This window comes from Cygnus olor, chromosome 7 (assembly GCF_009769625.2).
Source record: "Cygnus olor isolate bCygOlo1 chromosome 7, bCygOlo1.pri.v2, whole genome shotgun sequence".
Taxonomy (NCBI): Eukaryota; Metazoa; Chordata; class Aves; order Anseriformes; family Anatidae; genus Cygnus; species Cygnus olor.
In genome coordinates, this window is record NC_049175.1 from 18,236,941 (window position 1) to 18,250,728 (window position 13,788).

General features: G+C 47.5%; 1 long non-coding RNA gene across 2 annotated transcripts; it reads left to right on the top strand.

The window, feature by feature from the left end:
- Positions 1–517: 517 nt before the first annotated feature.
- On the top strand, positions 518–11,175 carry LOC121072963. 2 transcript variants are annotated; one of them, XR_005821446.1, is made up of 4 exons: positions 518–1,842; positions 2,856–3,879; positions 5,075–5,871; positions 7,387–11,175. It is a non-coding gene; the product is annotated as an uncharacterized LOC121072963 (long non-coding RNA). The 2 variants fall into 2 exon arrangements; XR_005821445.1 differs by having other exon boundaries at positions 518–3,879.
- Positions 11,176–13,788: the final 2,613 nt, after the last annotated feature.

The window sequence follows — 13,788 nt, forward strand, 5'->3', positions numbered from 1 at the left end:
TACTGCTTCCCCTGTTATTAAGAGAGCAAACTTCCCTTCTAGCACAGCAGAAGAGTGAACCCCACTGTGCACCTCACCTCCAATGGGATGTTGGCCAGCTTTGCTGGGCTGCCTGGAGCATACAGTCTCTACCAGAGAAAGACAGTTTCATTTGTGTATTCCTTTTCTTGATGAAGACATCAGCCAGTCGTCCAGAAGAACCTGGTGTTTCTCACTGTGCTTCTCAGGCCACTTTTGTGTCTTCTCGTGTCTCAGTCTGCCCCAGTTTAGCAAACCCACATCGACACTGCACGGAATCTTTCTGGCGACAGCAGGCATTCCTGAAGCAACAGGGAAGCTCTGTTCCTCATCTGCCAGTTAGTTTCTAATCCAGGCCTTGCTATTTGTTATCCAGTTAGGATTTCTCCACTCCCTTAATAAATATATATTGTTGGCACTCTATCAAGTGTCTGGCCAAAGGAAGAGCAGTTTTGCAATCATTTCTGCGCCGTACTGACCCTGAGCAGTTGTGTGATGGTATAGAAGGGAGAGCGCGGAGGAGTCTACAAGCCCGCGCTTCTCCATGCCCTGAAGGAGTACGCACCCTGCATGTCACAGAAGGACCTTCCTCAATGTCCCAACAGAACAGGAACATGATCACCACTGCCATGTCTCTCGTGACATCAGCCCAGTGTGTCCCCCGTGTGCTACTTCTGGTCTGGACCACCACCAGACGTTGCTGCGGCTTCATCTGAGCTGAGTCAAGCACACATTCAAAATGTGATAAGCCCTGTAATAATGGGAGAAGGTGGCCTCAGGCATGCCATTGTGTAATAACAGCTAAATAGTGAGCTGTTTGAAGTGAAGTGGAGCTGGAGCTGTTCTCCTTTGCCTCTGCTGGGTTATCTTGAGTGTGAAATAAAAGCCAAAATTTCCAAGGTACTAGTGACCGCAAGTGAGGTTTCTAAGAGCAGAACTCCTAAGGGAAAAAATCAAAAAACCTCTCTAATCCTGACTTCCAGGAACAAAAAAAAATAATAATAATGGTGTCCCTGCTCTATGAAAAACTGATCCCTTCACAGTATTTTGGGCAGGATTTCTCAAATCACCTTCACGTATGTAAACCTAGGCCTGGATGTCTTCTATTTCAGGGCTTAAACTTATGGTTCATTCTCTTATGTTACACCCCAATGGTGTTAATAATTTTTTTTCAAGCATTGTTAGGGCTCATCTATGCTCTTTGGATAGCTCCATACTGAAATCAGCACCAGCTTGTCAACTCTCTGCCATGAGGAAAGGTGAACTGACCCCCCTAATGGAGAGGCAGGAAGACCTCACCTGTGCCTCCTTCCTTCTTCCAGGTGTGGGGATTGAGGTGTGGAGGATGGAGGCAGCTGAACAGTGGGGCTCTGTATAAAGGAGCCCTGCTGGGACTGAGCCTTCAAAGGCTGGAGGAAGAAGATCGAGAAATAAGAAAACGTAGGCTGTTGCTGATGTGATGTGCTGGGGGATGATAGGCTGCAGCAAAACGCTTAGTGTTACAGCTAGGGAACTGAATGTCAGCAGTTGTGTTCTGTGGGTTAGGCCGCTGTTTAAGTCTTGTAAACAGCTGCTAGATAAAAGGGGAAGTGGATGTATTTGGAAATTACCTATTATGACTGGTACCATCTAGGGGAAGGGGAGCATAACATAGCACGGTCTGCTCTCAGGGAAGAAATATAATTTTGCTGAGGAGGGGATTAACTTTTTGCAATTCTCCCTAGCTTCTAGCTGTTTTCTGGGATTAGGTATGCTCTGGTGAGAGAGGAAAAGGTCTTAGGGTATGGGATTAGGAACCAGAGTAATCCTGAGGCTCTACAGCTTGTACGTATTTCTGAAAGTCTGGAATATCCTGTCCTCAGGGAAAGGATGCGACTTGGTTTCTATGGCCATATATGGCAATGAGGGCTTCAGAAGTCTTCCCTTCCTGATGATGTGGGTAATCTGATCTCCTACATGTCATGTCTTGCTTATTGCTGGGATACCATCAGGGTCTCGAAGCTTGTGAATTGTTCTGTGGGACATAGCTCTGTCTGAAGGCTTCTGTGCCCCCCTCCCAAGGGTCTGAGGGAAGCTTTGTTTCTAGGTCTCTGCACCTAATGGGGATCTGTAGGCTCTTCCTACACCAGAGCAGCTCAGCTGCAAGGTCCTGTTGGCCCAAGCCAGGACATTCTCAGCTGGTGACCTTGCAGGCACTGTGCTGGAGGGCAGAGCTTAGGCAGTGTCATCTGAGGAGCTGGAGGCTAGGGCCACCCTGTGATAGATCTGTCCCTGAGCTGCTATCTTGGTTGGGTGATTTCAGACTTAGGAGTGTTTGTATGCTCGTGGTGCCTGGCCAGTTCATTTCACTTAGGTAACCCCTGCGCTCCTCCCGTGTCAGAGCGTGTGATGTGCATCCATCAGCTGGTTTCCTTGTTGCTGGTATCAGTCCTTATCGCCCGTGAAGTTTACTGTTCTTTGGTTTCTGTGGTCAGCCAAAGATTCAGTAACTCTCTGGCCCTGCTGTTTGCAGACAAACAGAAAATCTGGCACTTTTTGTTAGTGTGACCCATGTCCCTGTGGTAGTTGACAGGCTGTCTGAGGTAAAATTGCAGGATGTTTGATCTTCAAACAGTGTCCATAGGGAATCTTACTAGCTCTGAACAGCTACTGTCTCCTTTGATATCTGAAGAGTAGATATCCTAGCTGAAAGGTTTCCAATAACTATATTTTCCTTGCTGTTTCATCACTACGCAAATAAAGCACACAGCAAACCTTGTATTGCTTAATTATCTATATTTTTTTAAAGCATTTTGATCTGGAGTTGACTTCCCATCTCACCTGCAAAATGTTCTTAGGCAAAGTGCCATAACCAATAGGCCTTGGGATGTTTCAAAATAACTGATCCCCTAAGCCTCTGGTGATGGAGGGCAGTTCCAGTATTCCTTAACACGTGCAGCAACATCGCCTAAGCTGCAGCAGGGGTGTGTTGTACAAGGCCCTGTGAGGTGGGGACTAATCCCTCCTGTGACGAAGGAGCAAGAGGACACGGCTAAGGTTCCTCTGCAGGTCACTGGCTGCATGCGAAGGAGCATCCAAACTTCCTGAGCCCTAGACTATGTTCACGTTTCATGCATCGGGGGGGGGGGGGGGGGAACTTTGATCTTCAATGAGAATGAAGGAGGCAAGGGGGAAGTGCGAACTTGTGCCGCTGCTGGTGGAGGAGCTGGTATGTTCACCTCGGTTGCATGTAGGGCCAGACCAGAGACACTTCTCTGGGGCGAGGGAGTGGATGTCCCTGGAGTTTTAACGTGAGTGGGTGTATTGTTTGGTACAGGTTCCCTCATCCACTCTATCTGCACTGTAACTAATTTAGCTCCTAAACTGCTGGCATTAATCGTGAGGCTCTTGATGGCTTCTCTCTAGTAACTCTGGTGGTGCAGCCTTGGAGAACTCCCACGCGATACTTGGGGCTTTCTCAATGCCTCCCTGCCAGGACAAAGTGCCATCTGCTTGTGTGCCCAGCTGCTGGCAGCAGCAGTTTGGCAGCATTAGAGGCACGGCAGCCAGGCCATCAATACCCACTTGCTGATGCACGGGGGGGAGGCAGAGGACAGGTGTTATCTCCTGAAGTAGGAAGGCTTCTGTTTGAAACAGGGGGATTTGATAACATTTTGGCACTGATAGGGAGCATTTGGAAAGGAGTCCCCTTAGCATGTCGGATGTCACCAAGCGTAAGCTTTCCCTGAAGTCTGAGGTAGAGGTTGAAGTGTCAAAGCTAAGCAAAATGTTCAGGACCGTCTCAGCACAATTGACATCACCTGTTTCACACAGACAAAGAGATAGGAGGAAAAAAAGGAAAGTGAGATTTGAGAACTTCAGGTGGGAAAAAATTCATGACTAATACCCTTAAAGCAGAGCTGAGCTAGCTCACTTTTCCATTTATCTCTGATCACACCTGGTTTGATTCCTTTTGCTTGGGCATTAAATGAATTCAATGGCTGCAGGCATTGTGTGGGCTCAGGAAGTACCACAGGCTGGGGATCTTCTTTTGCTCTCCACATTGGTGCTGGGCAAAAAAGTGAAGTGCTTCGTGGTCTGCCTGAAGCCAGCTGATAATTGCAAATGTTTGCTGATTGCAGCTCACTTGGGCTGCCAGAGCTGGCTGCCCAAACTGAGAAAGCGCTCACAGCCAGGACCTAACCTGGGATGATGGTGGTGGTGGGGAAACAGCAGAAAAACACTGTTCTGTGTCTTAAATCATGCTGTTGCTCATATCAGCTTGGTGGGGTTGAAGGAGCTATCAGAGGTGACAGGAACCATGCTTGCTGAAGCAGAAAGTTTTGCTTGAGTGCTGTTTCAGCTAGGCATGTGTTAGCACCGTGCTCACAGGGGTCAGGTGTGCATGTGAAACTTCAGTGATCGAGGCTGGAACACCACCAGGAAATCTGGAAGCATATTTCACCTGTCACAGCCTTTGTCTCTTTGGTTCAATCATTCCCATCATTGTTTGGACAGAAGGTTTTGAGACTATAACCCAGGAGCAGGGCTCGAAAGACTGCGTTGGGTTCTCAGTTTTGCCATGAATGCCTTGGGCTGCCTCACACAAAGCACTTCTGTGCCTGCATCAGGATTTGGGGTTTTGCCTCTTGGGCTACAGGCCCTCTCTAGGGCTGGAGCCGCTTTTATGTGCGAGACTGTGTAACCTAGTTCAAGCCTTTCAGAACTTAAATGGGAGGAGTAATCATCACAGACGATGAGGCTACTGGTAGTTATTAAAAAGAAGGGTCTGGATGTAATATGACTATTCTTTCTTAGGCCTCTAAGCATCTGCTGCTGGCTGTGGTTAGTCAGAGGATGCTTTTGGTGTTACTCAAGCTCATTTTGTTGCAATAATGATTCAAACAAGCTCACGTTCTTTATGTATAATCTGGAGAAATCTGCTTCTTAAGTGGAGGCACAGACATGACAGCCCTGGAGAGATGGGAACACAGATTACCTGGAGGCAGATTCAGGGGGAGGCTTACAAGGTAAAATGTTGTTGCACCTTGCAACACTTGTTGTTTTTCCGCATTAGAAATGCTGAATCTGCATAGTTTCCCTGGACACCAGTGGCAGCCCTGAGACATCACCTGTGGAGACACCTGAAATAAGCACATTCTGTAGAAGAATTGCAGGCTGAAGTGACAGGCTGCTTCTGTAGAAAGTCTAATGGCGAGGTTGTGTCTGACAGTCTGGGGTCCCCTGCCACACAATGAAGCATGCAGAGAAGACACATAGGTGATGGAGCAGATGGCAGCTGGCTTCCCTCACGTGGGACCTTCTCCCTTTGCCCTTACAATACGCATGTGGTTCCTGTCAAATCCTTCTGCAGGGCTGGCTTTGACTGCATTTTTTACAGCACGTTCTGGGGAGGAATATATTCCCCACACCCACCAGTTCCCTCTGGCAAGCAGTGGCAAGGATTTTGTGTGGATTTCAACAGACCATTTCATGGCCAGTGGCTTGTTTGGTCAAAGAAGCTGTCCTATGCTAACACCATCAGTCCTAGTGGTGTCTGCAGGACCCAGCACCGATATCTGAGTGCCACGCTGTCTTTAATATGTTTCTTCCAAACAAGTGTTATAAATTCCTTTTTCCTTGTTAGCAGAAGACATAGATCACAACTTCTATTTCTTAAAATATCTTTTATTAGCTGTTGTTATTAATAGAATCAAGCTGTTATGTGAAGAGTTACCTGCTATTACTAATAACACGTTCACTTGCATATTCATTCATGCTCACTGTTACCCAGCTGGAGCAACTGTTGGGAGGCCAACCCCAACAGGCACACTTGGAAGCAGAAGGTCATCCTGATGCACCAGTGGTTTCTAGGTAGGTGTTTAGAAATTCCTTCGGAGGGCACTTTGTTTCATCAGGTGCGCACATAACTCTGTAGTCTTCACCTGCGTATAGCAGCCAACGCCCTCAAGGGTGTGTGAACGAAGTTATACAACCTGTTGTAGATGGTAATGTCTGCTGGCAGCTGTGTGCAGTATCAGGCTCTGGTGGTCTAAATTTATCAGTTCTTGCGAATTCATCAGGATTACTAGCCTCCGGAATTAATCAGTCCTTGGGAACCTTCCACATAGTATCTTCTTAGCACAATTCTTCTTTCTTCTCTTTGGCCTGTGATGTTTCTTTGTCACTACTTCTCCATTCAAATTTATAGAAACATATAGAACTTACGCACAAAATTGCACAAAAAGGGCTTTTATGACACCAGAGGTCATTGCTTTACTGGCATGGTGGAAGGCAAACTTACCTGGCCAGGAGGCAGGACTAGGGGAACATGCAGCCCACTTGAAATGAAATCTCTGCTGTCTGTCCCTGTAAAAGCCCCATGCCTTTGAGCTGAAATCAGGAGCATCATTGCCTCTGACAGATACCAATATGCATAGCACTCAGCCCCTGCAGCACAGACTAGTTGCCAAAGTATGTCCTTGGCAGAGTCCATGATACTGTGGCATGAGGTGGGCCACACGAGGTGGGTGAGTTTCATCGGGAATAAGGTGGATGGTGGGTAGATGGATCCGTACTTGGGCATGGCAATGCTACAGTCTCCATCTTTCTGTGGATGAAGTCCATGTTTATCTACTCCAGCTGGCCTCAGAGCCTCTATGCCATACCTCCTGACTCAGAAAAGCCTCCATGCCACAGCTCTCCTTGGTGTTTTGCGGACTGTTTGGGTTCTGCCCACCATCTTGGCTGCCCTTTGCAACAACTTTTTTGCCCTGGATCTCTCCATCCATGGGGATGTAATGTAATGTCCCTTCCTGTTTTAAAGCCTGTGCTTGGGCTGGTGATCAATCCTACTAATCTTCCTGTTTCCCCTTCTGACAAAAAATGGTTTGGTTACACACTTTAAAGAGGTCTAAACACACGTTCAGGTAGACTAATGCTAGTTTCTGACTTTTAATAGTATCCATGGATTTTTGTCTCACGTCAGCACTTCAGGGCACTCCTCCTGATGCTCTGGAGCTGAATGTGGACATGCAGAGGCTTTTACAGGTTGTCTGGCTGTCTCATATATGGAGCAATGACCTTCTCCACCAGCTGTGTTCTGTGCTGTAATGTATGGGTGCCCAGCCTGGCTGCGGGTTGGAGAAGGGAGCTCCTTGCAGGCTCTGGAAGGGTTAAGAGGAGCACAGTGACTACGTGGCACAAAGCAGCCAGCAAATTACACACCTGCCCTATGTGGGAACCTGGCAGAGCGGGATGGCTCAGGCCTTCAAACCCGGAGAGCTTTCTGGGATCTTAGCCATATGGCATGCTGCACTGGTTCCTTGTGAATACGTTTGCTTGGGGCTTTCCTATATGTGTGGTTAATGAAATCGTCTACTCCTTCAGCAGGTCTCAATTAGACTGGCTGCTCTGTGAGAGGCACTGGCTCAGTCTGGCAGCTTCGCCAATGGTCTCAGTTCGCTTCTCTTGCTTTCGCCCAGAGGAGTCTGCTGCTGAAGGAGGAAACACCTTTCCTGGCTGCACAGCGAGGGTCTCCAAAGAAACCTGGGCTGTAGTTTGTGCATAGTTGGCAAGACTGAATATAATGCCAGCCAGCGAACCAGGAGAGAGGAGTTATCATCTTGGGTGTCTCCACAGTGGAGGAAAGGGGTGAGTGCTCTGCAACTCTTCCTTATTCAAGCCCTAATTTTTCCCCTCCATGGAGCCTGAACCTCCAAGAGGTTCCTGGCCTGAGCAGCCAAAGTGGCTGGGAATAAGTGTTGGGCTATGGGACACTGGAATAAAGAAGTCTGTGAGCTACCGAAGAGGCTCCTGAGCAACATCCCATGGGCCATGCCTTTTTTCCCTGCTGCAGGCTGGCTTTCAGTGCGACTTGACCAGCCAGCAAGGAGAGGAGAAACCAGCCTGCCTGATCACTCAGCAGCTTGGTGCTCTGACCTGTGTCATGGTCAGCTGTGCAGGAACCACAGGGGGACCTGGCTGGTGTAACCAAGAAAATGGAGGGAGTTGGGTTTTTAGAAGGAACTGATACGGAGAAACAATTTGTGCCTCTCTCAGGCATGTTGTGGTGGGGAAGGAATGACTTTAGACACTTTTTTTTTTTTCTTGTGGAGAAAAATGAGAGGGTTGTGCTGCTGTGCTTGGCAGCTAGCTGTGTAGGTAGCTGTTACCTGCGATGATGGAGGGGAGGTCAGCAGTGTGCAGGTTAACACACATTGCACATCTTTACATTGCTGGTATTTTGTGGCAGATATCAAAAGTGTTCAGAAGTTCCACGCAATTAGAAATTAAGAACAGGTGGTGGTTTGCAGTTCATGTGATAAAATGCATAAACCAGGAGGAAAGTGTGAAAAGGCTAAGCTGACATTTCAGTAAAGCAGAGCCACTAGCTGTGGATTTAAGTGCTAATATAAGTGGTGCTGGTCGTTTCACAAAGTCAGGTTCCTTATCCAGTTATTGCAGAGCTTCCATTTGGGAAATCAGAGCCATGTGCAGCCCTTATTGACAGATCTTGCTTTGCATGTGCTATGTTACGGTTTGCAATGCCAGGTACTTTTTTTTATTGTTTGACTATGTCACTGATTGCCATCGCTGGCTGTGTCTATTGTGCCATTTGCTATCTGTCAAGCTCCCACCCACGCTATCCTGATGGCTCAATCAAAAGCTCTCCAGCAACTTGGTTATTTCTTGTCCTCTGCTGCCAGGTCCTCATAGATGGTACTCTTGTAATCACTATCTTGCAGTAAGAACAGTTTTGCACCAACATCCCCATCTCTCTCAACACGAAGAGGTGCCTAGCCCTGTCCTCTCAGCCATGGAAAAGCTATTTCCAAATGCAGGAGAAAGGAGGCAGATTTGCAGTAGTTGTAAATCTGAGCTTCTGCTGAGAGGTGCCTTAACAACGCCAGCTGGCCTGGAGCATCTCAGGATTTTTCACTGAGGATGGGGGAATTATCTTTAAACTAAAGGGGTGAAGGGATTGTATTTAAACTAATACTGTCTAAATGAGCACTGTTCTCCTTTACTGCTGCACGGGGGTCCTTCATGACCGCGAACCAGCTCTTCGTGTTGAGGGAAGTAGCACTTTCTCCATAGCAGCCCTTTTACAGAGGGGATCTGGGGACATTTAACAGGCTAATGTGCTCTGAAGTGGGGTTTGCATGAAAGATACAGTGCCTGATCCCAGCCTGACCTTGTAAATATTTACTATTTGATATGCCCTGAGCAGTCCTATACATGTGAGCATGGCAATGGACAGCAAGAACATTTATAAGTATGTGGGTGTTACTGCCCTTTGTGCTCAAGCTGGTGCCAAAAGGCCAGAAAAGCTATATCTGCCCTGCCTCTTGGAGACCAGAGGTCAGAGGCCATTGGCACTGACACCATGTGCTACGCCCAGGCAAACATTTGGGTTAGAAACGTCTGTATGTGCTGGCCATGCAGAATGGAGATGTATCGTTATTGTGCAACTAAAGGGCAAAGAGACTGTCCTCAGCATTTGCTGAGCTTAGCATTCGCCTGTGGCACAGCTCAGTGATGTGCTGCCGGGCAGCATGGCAGTCAGGAGACAGGAGAGTTTCTCCAGCCACGGAGCAATCTGTTATAGCACAACACGATACTGGGGCTGAATGAACCTAACTCAGCAGGGCAGGTAAATTCAGCTGAGATGGTTACTGACAACGACCTGCCAGGCGTGTAGTGATGCTTGCAGTATGTGCTGTACCCGCTCAGGTAGAAGAAGGGGCTGGCAGTAAACGTGCTGCTGAGGAATGAAAAGGCCTCCAGTTCCCATGGCAGAGGCGTTTACTGCTGTGCTGTGCTGTTCCGTTAGCTCAGGACATCCAGATGAGGATGCAGGCACAGAACAAATATTAGGAGAGCTGTACCTTGACCCATCTACCATTCAAAAGCATTAAATATTTAGATGTGCAGTCAGAAATGATTTCAATCTCTTGACAGAAAACCTCCTGGGAGAGGGTGCTTTTGTTTCAGTGCTTACTGCAGTGCCCTCTCATTGCACAGGAACTGGGTTCTGGTAAGGGTTTAGTTTAAAGCAGCAAAGGATGGGATATTGTTTGGGTCCAGTTTTCCTCAGAGGCTGAGGGATAGCCGAAGTCCCTGGAGACTTGCCTTGTCAGCATCACAGAAACAGAAGCAGCTGAACTCCAAATGCAGCAGATAAGACGAGTTTCATACCACAGCCATAAACATCCCTAACCAAACTATGGCTCCCCTGTGTTAGATGTGAAGTCTCTTCTCCAGAGACCACAGCAGAAAATCTAAGGAGCAGGAAAGCAGCATCTGTGCCAGTTCCCGGAGGATGAGGAGACATACCCAGTGTCATGGAGGAAGCCAATGGCAGAGTGGGAAGCAAATAAATGCATTAGTTAGTGACTCAGACTCCAGGCTGGCCCAGCCCAAGGGGTGTGAACCTGCGTCATCCTCCTGACCAGCTAAATTCCACTGAGGGGACCTCTTGCCAGCGGATAATGTGGTCCCATCAGAGCTGAAATGCTGCCAGAAACCAGAAATATCATCTTGAAGAAGAAAGAAAAAGGGAGAAAATCATTCTGTCCATATTGAAATGCTGCGGTTTGGGTATTTTCAAAATGAAATGTTTCTAGCTTCTGCTTGGAAAAGACTTTCCAGCTGTATTTCTGTGCAAGAGAACTGATTGTATATATTATAATGGAAGGATTCAAAATCTAAAATAAAGGAAGGGAAACACTCAAAACTGAAAGACAGAACTCCCTCAAAAACAACCAACCAGACAACAGCTGGGAAATCCCAGCTCTTTGTCTGTAAATCAATCTGAAAAGACCAAGGAGATTTTCCTTTGATTTTCCACTGTCAGGTTCATCCTGCATCCAAACGAAAGCTCTTACTGGTATATGTAATTTCTGCAAAACAGGAATGTCCAATTTTATGCACTTTTCACACATCCCCTTATGCTTTGCCTGCACATGACTCAGCTGAATTGGAGAGATTAGAGACAAAGAAAATTCTCACAAACACAGAAAATAAATCCCATATGGATATTAAAACAAAGCTAGTGCATCATTAGCAGTGCTTTTAAAGAGCCTTGATATTTCCTGAAAACTCCCATGTGTCTGCAATATCTTCCACAACATCAATCCTAGCATGTTACATGGTCATTAGTCCAAAGAACATACTCATTCATTTATGAGTTTGAATTATGAGCTCCATTGCCAAAGATCCAATGTTATTGTGTACCATGTTGGTAATTTGATGGCTGGACTTCTCAGAAGTTTGGAGTATTAACGACAAAGCCTGGGGGAACTGAACTGGAAGAGCTGGAAGGAATGACAAGGAAGGATAGGAGTGCTGTCTTCAGAGCCAGGTGGGATCCTGAGGCTGAGATTCCAGCTCTCTGTATCCCCATGCTGTGACTGAGGCTGCGATGAGAGGAGAGTACAGCACCTGACAGTGGTGCGAAGCTTTCCAAAAAACCCTGTACCGTGTCATAGCAATGGTCCACCTCACCCCATGTCATTGGTGGCAACGAGAGAGGCTGTGCAGGGAGTGTGTGCAAACCTGGCTCCTGCCTGAGGTCTGCACCATCAGCCCCGTGTCCGCAACCCATGTGTGTGTCAGAGGGCACATCTCTGCCCTTAGCATCTGGTTATGGACCTTGGTGCCCGTGAGTCTCTCTAAACTCCTTGCGAACATGCTGGTGCTGTCTGCCTATTGGCAGGCAACTGGCAACATTTTCCAGAAGTTTATCATCTCCTGTGTGAAAAAATGTACCCTTATCTGCCGAGCACATCTAAAATTTCCAAGTTTCCCATAATTCTTGAGGCATTTTGGACTTCCTCAGCTCCCAAACAAGGAAGGTGAGTCACAGACAAAAGCCACTGCTTTCAAGGGACGCCTCAGATGATGTTGCTCACGCTGAGCACAGAGCCCATGTTTTTGGGGATCATTGCTGGAGAGCTGAGGTCTCTCCACAGCTAAAATCCAGGAGTGGAACTCATCATACCAAACTCATCTAAAAGACAGGCATCCAGCAACTGATCCGGGTATCTGGATACAGAAGTTAGAGATGCACCACTAGAGGATGATTCACCCTTTCCTAACACAGGTATCTCAGATTGCTGGTGTGAGTCACCCTGGGAACCGCCTCCCTGTCTCTCTTGACTATAGAAGATGCTTATTTAACCAGTGTGGCTCTCATACATAAGGTTAAATTGCTGAAGTTTGTTGAAACCTGCCCCCGCCATCTTTGCCCTGTGAAAAGAGATGCCTAAACTCCAGTCACCTTGGAAGAATTTTGGCCGAAGGGGAACACTGGGCGGGTGAGCGCAGGGCAGCCTGATGCTCCACCACCTGCTCAGGGTGGGAAAACATCCTAGCCTCTCACAGCTGTAATGCATCAGGATTTTTAAATTAATTATTTTGGTTTTTGGAATGATGCAGTTCCTGGTGGTCACCCGAGAACAATGCATCTAAGCGTAGTTGCTTTGGGATTCAGGGTCAGGTTAAGCCCATTTTAGGTGATAAAATGTTAGTTAAATACTTGATATTTGGATCATCACCTTTTAACTTGGCACCTCAAAAAGACAATGATGAAGTGCAATATTATGACTGTGCAAGTTTCCTCATTTCTGAGTGTTAAAAATCACGTGGCAGGTGTCACCAGAATCGTGTTGGTGGCTTGTAAGCCATGTATTTCAGATATCCATGTAAATGCTACAGCCAGAATGTGAAAGCTCTCTGTATATGAAGGGAGAAGTATTTACAATTGTTCAGTCAAAATGACAATTCGGCTTAGTCAGCTTATAAAGTGACTGAAGGTCACAGGCATTTTGAAAAGGGATCGGCATTTTTTCTGTTTGAGGGCTAAAGACCAGGGTTTTGTAAAAAGCTATTTTAGGCGGGCTGAAAAAATGTGAAACAAGCAGATGTGTTTGTTACGGAGCCAAATTGGCATGTAACAGCTGTCGTCATGCTGGTCTCCATTATGAAATACTACTTATTCTGAAAAGTGCTGTTTTTGCATATAGTTTAAAAAGAAATAAAAGTTCTACAGGTAGGTGTTGGTTTTTTTGTTTGTTTGTTTGGTTAGTTGGTTAAGAATTCCAAGCAAGGGTTTGATTGTTTTTATGCAAAGATAACTTTAAATGTGCAGTAACAAAAGGATCAGATTCAGAACACAAGTGGCTTTTATGTGTATAAAATCGTGATTTTAAGCCTCTCTCCCAAATCTAAGATGTCCTGCTTTGTGACCGATCCTTGTGAGTTTGTATTTACGTATACGTGCTGAAGCATGGCCACGGCTGCCCGTGTGCACACCAGGCTGCATTTTCACCTTCTGGACCGCGTGTGCTTCCTTCCCAAGGCTGACCCTAAAACCTCCCTTTCGCAGGACAGAAAGCTGCCCGTGCTTCCCACGGCTGCAGCGCCCGGTGCCGCAGGGGCCGGGGGCTTTCGGGCTCGGTTCCCCCCTGGCAGCGACCCCCGGCCGGCACCGGGCGCTGGGGCCGGGCCTCCCGCGGAGGGCGAGGCGAGGCCCCGGGGCCGGGGCAGAGGCCGGGGCTGTCTCCGACTCCGTCTCCGTCTCCCCGCGCCTCCGGAGATGAAAGGATTGGGCCGGGCAGCATCAGACAAGGCTGCAGAGCCGCGGATTGGCCCTGCCCGCGTCAGGCGGCTGCACACACACGGCCGGCACGCTGCTGGAGGCCGGCCTGACCGGCAGTAACCTCCGCGGAAACTCAGCCTCTTTTTTTTTTTTTTTTTCATTTCTTTTTTTTTTTTTTTTTTAAAGCA